This window comes from Lithobates pipiens, unplaced genomic scaffold (assembly GCF_037356315.1).
Source record: "Lithobates pipiens isolate NorthernLeopardFrog02 unplaced genomic scaffold, aLitPip1_a1.2 Scaffold_8, whole genome shotgun sequence".
In the NCBI taxonomy this organism is placed as follows: domain Eukaryota; kingdom Metazoa; phylum Chordata; class Amphibia; order Anura; family Ranidae; genus Lithobates; species Lithobates pipiens.
The window spans coordinates 22,289,978-22,302,477 of NW_027507903.1; the positions used below are offsets into that span (position 1 = coordinate 22,289,978).

Consider the following 12,500-nt stretch of genomic DNA (forward strand, 5'->3'; position numbering starts at 1 on the left):
ATAGTATAGAAGTGATCTTCCAGTATAGAATACCCCCTCCAGTATAGATATGTCTCCCCAATATCGAGGTGCCCCTCCAGTATAGAAATGTCCCACCAATATAGAGACGTCTCCCCAGTAAAGAATTGTCATCCCAGTACAGAGATGTAGCCCCCAGTATAGAAGTGCATAGAGGTGTCTCCCCAGTAAAGAAGTGTCATCCCAGTATAGAAGTGTAGCCCCCAATATGAAGTGCCCCACCAGTATAGAGATGTCTCCCCAGTAAAAATGTGTCGTCCCAGTAGAGAAGTGTAACCCCCAGTATAGAAGAGCCCCACCAGTATAAAGGTGTCTCCCCAGTAAAGAAGTGTGATCCCAGTATGAATGTGTAGCCCCCAGCATAGAAGTGCCCCACAGGTATAAATATGTCTCCCCAGTAAAGAAATGTCATCCCAGTATGAATGTGTAGCCCCCAGCATAGAAGTGTCCCACAGGTATAAAGATGTCTCCCCAGTAAAGAAGTGTCACCCCAGCACAGAGATGTAGCCCCCAGTATAGAAGTGCATAGAGGTGTCTCCCCAGTAAAGAAGTGTCATCCCAGTATTGAAGTGTAGCCCCCAGTATGAAGTGCTCCACCAGTATAGAGATGTCTCCCCAGTAAAAATGTGTCATCCCAGTACAGAAGTGTAACCCCCAGTATAGAAGTGTCCCACCAGTATAAAGGTGTCTCCCCATTAAAGAAGTGTCATCTCAGGATAGAAGTGTACCCCCAGTATAGAAGTGTCCCACCAGTATAGAGGTGTCTCCCTAGTAAAGAAGTATGATCCCAGGATAGAAGTGTAGCCCCCAGTATAGAAGTGCCCGACCAGTATAGAGGTGTCTCCCCAGTAAAGAAGTGTCATCTCAGTATAGAAGTGTAGCCCCCAGTATAGAAGTGCCCGACCAGTATAGAGGTGTCTCCCTAGTAAAGAAGTATGATCCCAGGATAGAAGTGTAGCCCCCAGTATAGAAGTGCCCGACCAGTATAGAGGTGTCTCCCCAGTAAAGAAGTGTCATCTCAGTATAGAAGTGTAGCCCCCAGTATAGAAGTGCCCGACCAGTATAGCGGTGTCTCCCCAGTAAAGAAGTGTCACCCCAGTATAGAAGTGTAGCCCTCAGTATAGAAGTGCCCGACCAGTATAGAGGTGTCTCCCCAGTAAAGAAGTGTCATCCCAGTATAGAAGTGTAGCCCTCAGTATAGAAGTGCCCCATCAGTATAGAGGTGTCTCCCCAGTAAAGAAGTGTCATCCCAGTTTAGAAGTGTAGCCCCCAGTAAGGAAGTGTCCCACAGGTATAAAGATGTCTTCCCAGTAAAGAAGTGTCATCCCAGTATAGAAGTGTAGCCCCCAGTATATAAGTGCCCCGCCAGTATGGAGTTGTCTCCCTAGTATAGATGCCCCCCCCCCCCCCCCAGTATGAAAGGACCCCCATCCGGTACAGAAGTGTCCCCAGTATTCACTGGCCGGGTCTTATGTTTGAGGAGCGGCAGTCCCGGCTCTCTATAGGACAATGCAGGACTTTTGTGATCCATAATATATTCCTCATCTCCAGATAAGAGCTGAGATGAGATTCTTCTCTTTCTGCGCTCCTCTCTCCCCGGCGCTCCTCTCCTCTCTGCGGAGAAGATATTGAGACATAAAAACGTTACTAATTCTATTTGCCAACAATTGTGTCCATAGAACGCCGGCGGAGCCGCTCCTCGCCGGATCGTCGGTGGTGGGAATGAAGAGCTCACAGGAGGAATCTGTCTATTGACTTCCCGAACAATGCGACACATTACACCTGCCAGAGAGGTGTCAGCGACAATCTACCATAGGAACACATTGTGCACGCTGCTATACGATTTGTTTAACGTTCCCTTTGCCATAGAATTCTCTTTCTTCCTTGTACATACAAGCAGATCGCTCAGAAAACGTGTTTAAATTGAAGATCGGTCCATTTTCTCCATTGTGTCGCATCGTCCATCTGTCACTTTGTATACAACTTTTCCATCAAAAAAAAAAGTCTTATATTTTCTTCTTCGAATTGCTAGAATTTATGTATTATTATTATTATTATTATTATTATTATTATATATTTAGAGAATATCTGGATTTTAATTTTTTATATATATATATATATATATTTAGAGAATTTCTGGATTTTTATTTTTACCTGTTCACTATATTTGTATGTAGATTGTTGTCCATACACGTTTAGATTGTCCTGGGTAAAAGACAACGTTGAAGGTTTTGTATGTAGATTGCTAAATAAATGTAAACGATGTACATGTTATATTAAAAATGTTCTGATTCCAAAAAAATATATATAAAAGATTTTCACAATCTGAACGACTTTTTGTTGATTTGAGGCTTCTGTGTTGTTGTCATAAGGGAATTTTCTTCATTATCCAATCAAGTTCAAGCAAAAAAAGTTAGTTTTTTTTTATTCATCATTATTATTATTATTAATATTATTATTAATATTATTTTGTTGTTCGTTTTTATTATTATTAATAATAATAATAATAATAATAATAATAATAATAATATTTTGTTGTTCGTTTTTATTATTATTAATATTATGGTGGTAGGGGTGATTAACTATAAATCAGTTGAATACATGAAAATCTGTACCCCACAAAAAAACACAATTACCCTTCATGAAAGGGTATCTAAAGCCTACAACAAAATGTGATAGTATTGTAGCTTACTTGTTCTTATGGCGACAATAAACTTTACAACATGATTGTACAGTCTACTTTAGACACACCATCACCTATGTAGTGCAAGGGCCTGCCTGATATAACACAAATGCACTTGATATGAGGTGTGTCCCCCTATTCCATACATTTGGTAAGTTTAAAGGAGGTTGTGCAATCAGATTGTATAGTGTATGGCCAGATTTAGATGTGCTGGATGCCTTCGTTTTCCTTTTATTTCACATATTTTCTCCTTTATTTTAACCTGGTAGTCACTTCTTTTCCTACGGTGACGATCCTACTGAGCAGCGTTGTCACCCTAAGACAGAGTGGGGGGGGATTTACTTAAACTCAGAATTTGGTGCAGTTATGCACGGTAGCCAATCAGCTTCTAATTTCAGCTTGCTCAATGAAGCTTTGACAATAAAACATGGAAGCTGATTGGTTTCTATGCAGAGCTTCACCAGATGCGTGTATGCTCCAATTTTAGTAAATCTCCCCCCAGAGTGTGTTTATACTGCATAATAATGTGGGGTACATTTACTAAAGACAATAGGCTGTTCACTAGGCAGGTGATGTTGCACTTTAGTTAAGTTAAGTTGGACTTTGCAAGGGAATTTTCTCTAGAGCTTAGTAAAGGAGTTGTAGCTCTGCTGACTTCCATCACCCAATCAAATAAAAAAAAAAAAAAAAGGATTTTTATTATGATTATTATTAATATTATTATTTTTTTAAATTGTGTGTCTATCTTTTTATATTTGAATTTAGCATTAGACAGATAGATAGATAAATATCTATCTATCTAGATATCTAGATATATATATATAGAGAGAGAGATAGAAAGATAGATATTAGTAGTAGTAGCAGAAGTAGTAGTAGTAGTAGTAATAGTAGTGTTAGTATATATTAGTCATTTTAGTAGTATTAGTAGTAGTAGTATATATTAGTCATTTTAGTAGTATTAGTAGTAGTAGTATATATTAGTAGTAGCAATAGCAGCAGCAATCCTCTATATTGTAATTGTAGTATTAGTACTACAACAATAATAATAATAATAATAATAATAATAATAATAATAATAATAATTAAAATCGAAATAATAATTGTGCTTCGCAAGGGAATTTTCCCCAGAGCTTGGTGAAAGTTCACTTTGCAAAGATTACCCAATCATGTACTAGTTAAATGATGATAATAATAATAATAACAATTATTATTATTATTACTATTATTATTATTATCATCATTTAAACTTGCACATCATTGTGTATCCTTTGCAAAGTGAAATGTCACTGCATTCACTAAGCTCTGGGGTAAATTCCCTTGCAAAGCACAACTTCACTTGCAAAGCCAACAGTCCATTGGCCTTTAGTAAATCAACCCCTGTGATAGGACTACATAACTCCTAAACATGGGGAGGTGTTTTGTAGTCCATGGAGATAGCAGGGAGCAATGCAAACTCATAACAACCCAAAGGCATAACGTGCAGAAGGTTATCTCATAAGATTTCTGGCTGGAAAAAAAAAGCTACATCTTTTCCCAGTATATATAATAAAATTCTTTATTCTCAATAGCAAAAAATGATATATTGATTTTTTTTTTTGTTTAAAGTATAGGGGAGCAAAGGAATCATTTTATTATTAGAATGTGTGCTTACACTTCAGTGTTCATTGCTAACACCTACAGTGCCGTCCTAACAGAGATGTTATTTTCGATTTATTTAATCTAAAACATTCCATGATCTGTCCTGCGATCTATAGAGATTGTTGCTTCTGCATTGCACACACACTACATAAAGCCTGCTGTAATTAATGTCTGCTCTCCTGTGCAACTCTGCTCTGCCTCTGCTAAACGTCGCAGCGCCACCTTGCTGCCATATGTGGAATGGCCATCGAGGGAGAGGTAAAAAAAAAAGGATCAATTCACAGAACACTTGTGAATTTTCAATACTCTTACTTTTCAAAATCAGACAGCTAATAGGACTCGACATTCAGAAGTAGTCCTTTACCAGGCACTCTAGAAAACATTCCCTTTTTTTGTCAGCTGTACACACAGGGAGTTCACCTAGAAAAGATGAAATACAGAAGCCTGTTCATTTTTAGTCTCTACTAACAGGATGATGTGATCAAAAGGAGTTATTGGACGCCAATATTTCTAGGCAATATAGACTCTGAAATTACATTTTTTTCCCAGCTAATAACCGAATTATATTAGAGGCTGGAATCGATGCAAAAATAAAAGGGCAATAGATAGAGGCCGGTCTATGGGCAGAGTAATTACCCTGCGTCACTGCAACAGCCAGATATATCTCTATCCTTTTTTTTTTGCACTAATAAATCTATTTTCATGGAAGTGAATTCAGCTGGCAGGTTTATGTTGTTCGATATGAGAGATAATTAGCTTGGATAGCAAGAATTCTTAGAAAAAAAGTGAAAAGTTTGCAGGCTGAGATCTAGGTGGTGGAAGTGCAGAAATGGTGCTTGAGAATAATGAATTTATAATAATAATAATAAATGAGTCTCTTCTAAAATAACTAAGCCTTTCTCCAAGACTCTAAGATAGCAAGAGGATCTTTCTTTCTTTCTTTCTTTCTTTCTTTCTTTCTTTCTTTCTTTCTTTCTTTCTTCAGAGTGCAAAATCTGTTACAGCTCTGCATGGTAGCCAGTTCCTAACTTCAGCTTGCTCAGTAAAGTTTTGACAAAAAAATAATTAAAAAACGCTGGAAGATGATTTCTATGCAGTCTCCAGTTTTAGTAACTTCTATGTGTCTGTCTTTATCTAGATAGATAGATAGACAGACAGATAGATAGATAGATAGATAGATAGATAGATAGATAGATAGATAGATAGATAGATAGATAGATAGATAGATAGATAGATAGATAGATAGATAGATAGAGAGATAGAGAGATAGATAGATAGATAGATAGATAGATAGATAGATAGATAGATAGATAGATAGATAGATAAATAGATATAGTAGTAGCAGTAGTAGTAGTAGTATATATTATTAGTAGCAGTAGTAGTAGTATATATTATTAGTAGCAGTAGTAGTAGTATATATTATTAGTAACAGTAGTAGTAGTATATATTAGTAGTAATAGTAGCAACCAACAGTAGTAGTAGTAGCAATTCTGTAATAGTAGTACAGGCATACCCCACTTTTAAGTACACAATGGGGTTTATTTACTAAAGCTGGAAAGTGCAAAATCAGGCTCACTTCTGCATAGAACCCAATGAGCTTCTAACCCCAGCTTGTTCACTTAAGCTTTGATAATAAAACCTGGAAGCTCATTGGTTTCTATGCAGAAGTGAGCCTGATTTTGCACTTTCCAGCTTAGTAAATAAACCCCATCGTGTACTTAAAAGTGGGGTATGCCTGTATTAGTACTACTACTATACGAATAATAATCATGGTAATTTTATTTTATTTTATTTACTTGCACATTAACGGGCATTCTTTGCAAAGTAGTAGTAGTATCAATCCTCCATATTGTAATTGTAGTATTAGTAATACCACAATGATAATAATATTAATTATGATGATGATTTTATTTTTTAACTTGCACATGGTTGGGTATTCTTTGCAAACTAGTAGTAGTATCAACCCTCTATATTGTAATAGTACTTTTAGTACTACAATAATAATAATAATAATAATAATAATAATAATAATAATGTTATTATTTTATTATTATTATTACTGTTGTTGTTATCCAATATTTTATTATCAATATCACTGGACGTCATCATCTATTTATAATCACAATAAAAAACAAGAAAACAGAGATAGAGAAAAAGAAAGGATTAAGAATAAAATAAAAAATATATATACTTTTTGCATTTAAAAAGAAAAGTGACATTTTCAATCATGTTATAAATAAAGCTATAGCATTACAGGAGAATATTTTAAGGCTAGATAAAGGGAAATGGGTGTCTTGTAGTATGTAGTAGCGAGCTCCTGCAATGAAATCAGACCCCCCCCCTTCTAAGTGGTAGAAGAATGGACTTCCAGGACTCCAGTTCTGCAGTTCCTCTTCCCAGAGCTCGGTGCTGAGAGCAGCCAGTGAATTCCTGAGTTTTTGGCACACTCTCTCTTGCGTAGGAAGTTGGATGTTGGGATCCCTGCTACATTCATACCAAGAAAAATGCAAAGCAAATAGGTTGGGTTTGTATTACAACTATGTCATAATGTTTCGCTCATGCAAAACATGTAGCCAGAGGGGATTGCTAATGACTCAAGGTTTGAAGCAAGAAACACAAGGCAGACACTTGCAAGCCATTAGCACACGGCAGCACACACTGAGCCTGCCTAGATATTATTATATAATATTGTTACACGATGATGAAACAGCTCACTACTAGCATGCCCTCAAATTACACCAGCGCTAATCACAACACAGCACACAGCACACCAATGAAAGGCACAAAACCAGGAGTTGGTTTGTTTCATTTTTTTTTATTGTTTTTAATTTGCATTATGAACTGTTTCTTTAAAAAAAATAAAGTAAATTAAAAATGAACAAACACATTCACTAAAATGATGAGGGTAATTATTGATTTATTGATCTTTTAATGCTGGTTATTGTTTAATCCGTCAATTGAAACAAAAAAAAAATAATAATAATAATAATAATACCTTGATGTGTTGGACCCCTTGCTGGGTGTATGGTGTGTGCTGACATATCATAGTACCTCTCCACTGTATTTCAATGGACACAATCATCCCTTCCTGGCCCTGAAGGATTACTGCAGCTCCACTGCCAATCTGTTTGACTAGATGTCTGTTTTGTTAAAGAATGGATGAATAAAGAAGACCTGATCTTATATAAGTTGGGTCGATTATAGGAAGATCAGCTAGAATATTTATAAATTGTATGTGCTTTTTTTATTTTATTTTTTATTTTTATTTTTTTAAGGGAAGGCAGTTATTAAAAAAAAAAAAAAAAAAACTATCCACTATTGCACAGCAATCTAAATTGAAGCCTCAATATAGATAAGTCTTGTTCTATGCAGAAATATATTACATGTTACAACAATTTCAGTCATGTTCACCTGAAATGAAGTGTTTATATCCAGAGTAGATAGTGAGAAGCAAAAGGCATATTGAAGACCAATACTGGCTGCTGGAAATGGCGAAATGATGAGATAAGAAAGACTGCCAATGCTTCTCTATGAAACAAATCACTTTCAAGTTCTTGCCACACCCCAAAAAAAAAAAAAAAATCTCACCCCCAAATATATCAATTCACATATCTACTTCCCTTCATAATACCAATAAAAGCCTTGGTACAGACACTACATTTATTGAGATGCATTTACTGAAAGACATTTATGTGTATAGGATAAATATATACTGTGGACAATGATTATTATTTTTTATTTTTTTATATAGGAATCAACATTGGAAGGAAGCCACAGCTGTCAGCCTCTTGAAACTAACAATATCACACATTTACAAGGACATTCCTATTAATATATATTAGGCTTCCATAGGCACATATTGCAGCACATAGGCGGCACATGCACTGCAATCACTTTAATTAGCCATTACATTTGTAGATTGGAAGATACCACCAGCTTCCAGAAAATGGCTCTGAAGAATACACTTTAATCACCCCCCACAAAACACTGGGATATCACACATGAAGAAATACAACCTTTCATGGTCATGGGATGGTTATTAACCCCCGAAACGCGAGCAACAGTCCCAGTTGTGCCAATGAGATACACAGGTGTGTAATGGTAGACAAAGCAGGGGGTGCTCCCAAAGGGGTCATTTTATCTCAGCCCGGGGAGTTTGTGCTTTCACTATACAGCCAGGTTATGGGAAATTGAATTGTATCGTAAAAAAAAAAAAAAAAAAGGTTAATTTAGTAAATCGCACTTTTTTTTTATAGAAAAGTAAGAGCAGAGGAACAAAGTTCAGAAAAATCAAGGGTCCTCAGTATTCCAAACTGTCACTGTACACGGAGTTTATTACGTGGGGCGGATTTACCGAAGGGAAATAGATTGTGCACTTTGCAAGTGCAGTTGCACTCATTTTCCTTGGAGCTTAATAAAAATGTGGTAAAGCTCTGCTGATTTCCATCATCCAATCATGTGCTAGCAAACATTTTATTATTATTATTATTTTTTTCTTTGCATCTAATTGGGTATTTGCTTTACCACATTGCTTCTACTAAGGAAAATTAGTGCACTTGTGTAAGACCAGTGGAACCCTGTTATTGGTAGTGTGATTTAAAAGAGTCAGGTTCACAAAATTAAATGCCAGATTACATACTGTGTACATATTTTAATTATATATATATATATATATATATATATATATATATATATATATATATATATATACGGAAAGATAGTTAGACAAATAGATAGATAGATAGATAGATAGATAGATAGATAGATAGATAGATAGATAGATAGATAGATAGATAGATAGATAGATAGATAGATAGATAGATATAGATATATAGTTATATATATCTTATATATCTATATCTATAGATAGATAGATATGTGTGTGTGTATTCATTCCTTCTTCTGAGAAATAAAACAAACCATGTATTGATATTCTGATTAATAACTCCATTACTAAAAATTTGCAATAAGGGCAGCTTGCCTGCAGCCTGAATGCAGCTTCCAGCAGTCCCACCTGTGACTCTGGTGACACAATTCTAGTGACAACAGTTGCCTATATTTTCAGAATGGCTATAGAACCCAATCACAGACACCAAAGGTGTCCCAAAGGAGACCCATGGGGTCGATTTACTAAAACTGAAGTGTGCCAAATCAGGTGCAGCTCTGCATAGAAACCAATCAGCTTCCAGGTTTTATTGTCAAAACTTAATAGAACAACCTGAAGTTAGAAGTTGATTGGCCACCATGCACAGCTGCACCAGATTCTGCAACCCCAAGTTTTAATAAATCAACCCAAACTGTGTGTTCTACCCATCACATTTGCCCACAGTCCACACTTGCATCCACCTTCTCTATAATCACTGCACAAGTTAATTATTATATATTATTAAATATAAATAAATATATATATATATATATATATATATATATATATATATATATATATATATATATATATATATATATATATATATATATATATATATATATATATATATATATATATATATAGTATTTAATAGCTGGCCACACATCAATGGCTTTGTAAACGCTCCCGGGTTTGATACAGAGCAGTGTGCTCCATGTATTCTCCTGCTTATATGATGTATCGTGTGCCATAGAAATTCTATTTATCAAATGATCATTCCAGGCTGTGACACACCTGCTAACATGCTTAACCTATTGACACCTTTCTCCCTGCGTGGAGTCACATTCTCTTTGCATTTAATGTGACTTGCTCTGATAAGACGTACTGTTTCCTCTATTGATTAACTGGGTATTAAAGATAGCAGAATGCTCTATTCATAGGGGAGTTTCAGCGCTGGCTTTAACGCACTGCTTACAGGAGTGCAGGAGAGGAGTGCAGGTGAAGAGGGCAGGCGAGGAGTGCAGGGGAGAAGGACCAAAGAGGAGTGCAGGGGAGGAGGACGTGTGAGGATTTGCAGGTGAAGAGTGCAGGGAAGAAGGACTGAAATGGAGTGAGGGAGAGGAGGACAGGAAAGAAGTGCAGAAGAGAAGGACAACAGGAGTGCTGGAGAAGAGTGCAGGTGAGTGGTGTAGAAGGGGGGAGAGGGCAAGAGAGGACTGGAGAGCAGGAGAGGAGGACAGGAGAAGAGTGCAGGTTATGAGTGTAGGTGAAGAGAGGGAGAGAGGTGCAGGAGAGGAGATTGGGCAAGAGAGGCGTGTAGGAGAGAAGTACAGGAAAGAAGTACAGGAAAAGAAGAGAGGTGCAGAGGGGTGCAGACGAAAATTGAAGGTGAGGAAAGCACCAGAGGAGGACAGGAGAGGAGTGAAGGAGAGGAGATGGGGCAAGAGAAGAGTGCAGGAGAAGAGTACAGCAAAGAAGTGCAAGGAGTGCAGGAGAGAGGTGTAGGAGAAAGAGATCGGGCAAGAGGAGTGCAGATGAGGAGTGCAGGTGAGGAAAGCACCAGAGGAGGGCAGGAGAAGAGTGCAGGAGAGAAATACGGAGACAAGTGCACCCACTGGGCTTGTGGTTTAGCAACCTTTGCCCTGGATTTTTTTTCAGCAAGCAGGAGAGATGTTGGTAGACGATGTAGTAGCTTCTTCATATTACTATTGGGCACATGGACAGTCTGCGTCAAAAGACTTGCAACACAGGAGGCTGCAACCTTATAGCGCAAACATCGGTGTAGTGCAGTACAACAGGCAACCAGAGGTCAATTCTCATCCCCCTGTCTGTACTCATTTGTTAACATTCGATCTTTCATAGGCTACACTTCAGCGGTTTGAAAAAGAATAGCAATGTATTATATAATATTATTATTATAAATAATATATATTATTATATAGTGTTTATTATAAGTATATAAATTAGCATGAGATGCCTTATCCAAAACGGACCCTACTGACACTTTTTCTCCACTATATAAATTAGCAGTAAATAAATAATAAAAAAAAAGCTTAGAATATACAAAAAAAAAAGTTTAAATGGAATAGTAATATCTAAATTATTTTAAACTAGCAGCATTAAAAAAAAAAAAAAAAAAAAAAAATATATATATATATATATAAACAAAAGCTAAAACGTTATTGCTAATAAATATCTGTAATTGCAACGATGCTATGATTTTAAAAAGTGGGGATGTGTGAATTAAACTGCATGCTTAATATGCAAGGAAGGTGCTGCTAACCCTCCCCAAAAAAAAAAAAAGAAGCCATGTCTGGCATTGACAGGGTTAAATGGGAATGGTGCGGGCGGGCATAAATGATGCCAAGACCGTATTTGCATGTAATAGATTTCTATGCAATTATCATCCAGCCAGATGTCTGTTGTAATGTGTTCGGGATTATTTCGGATTGTTTATACTATGATCACCGGTGTACATGTATATTAGTGTGCGCCTGTCTGACTTTCGGATGCGCCAAATTCCAGAGAGCGGTACAGATCGCTTTCAGCTGCTCCCCCTGACCACTCAAGGGCTCATCCCGCCCAAGCCTGGCGAAATTTGCCTTCAAGCAACTGGGTGACATTAATCAAATCGGCGCTGACAGACGAGAAATATTTCAGAGAAAGGTGGCAATTTACAACTTTGTTATTAGTTAAGAATAATCAGCGTTCTAATAGTCGTTAATAATTGTTTGAGAGGCTCCATTTGGTTCATTTCCCCAAGAAAAGGATTATTGCCCAATCTGCGACGGTTTTAGGTGGCTGGAGATAAAAAAAAAAAAAAAAAATGTTTAAGGGCCTTTAATGGAAATAAACGTCTTCCCTTCAGAATTGAAAGAAGGGGGAATCGTGTCAATCAATTACACCCATCATTGCCTGGACTCCACAACAAGCAAAAATACATAAATACAATCATAAAATCAACAGACTGAGAACTCCAATAATGGGCTGCTTCATCTGATTTCACTATCAACTGCCCATTAGACTAATAGGACCGAAACACAATGAGGGGGGGGGGGGGGGGGGCACCCCATACAGCTGAATTGGGCTCCCAAAATAAATAAGCAAACAAAACCCACAGGTCATATTCACATAGGTGGCATGTTACGTCAGTCTATATATGTAAATATAGCCTACACACCCATAAAAGTGATTTAGGTTAAAATAAATAAATAAATAAAATACTCATATATATATATATATATATACACACACACACACACACACACACATATATATATATATATATATATA

At 36.7% G+C, this 12,500-nt stretch overlaps 1 long non-coding RNA gene across 1 annotated transcript in view; it reads left to right on the forward strand.

The window, feature by feature from the left end:
* LOC143964397 (uncharacterized) overlaps nt 1–2,348 on the forward strand; it is a 6,534-nt gene extending 4,186 nt beyond the window's left edge. Inside the window, exon 2 of the long non-coding RNA XR_013271129.1 lies at nt 1,698–2,348. This is a non-coding gene — a long non-coding RNA (uncharacterized LOC143964397). The remainder of the gene's footprint in view (nt 1–1,697) is intronic.
* Nucleotides 2,349–12,500: the final 10,152 nt, after the last annotated feature.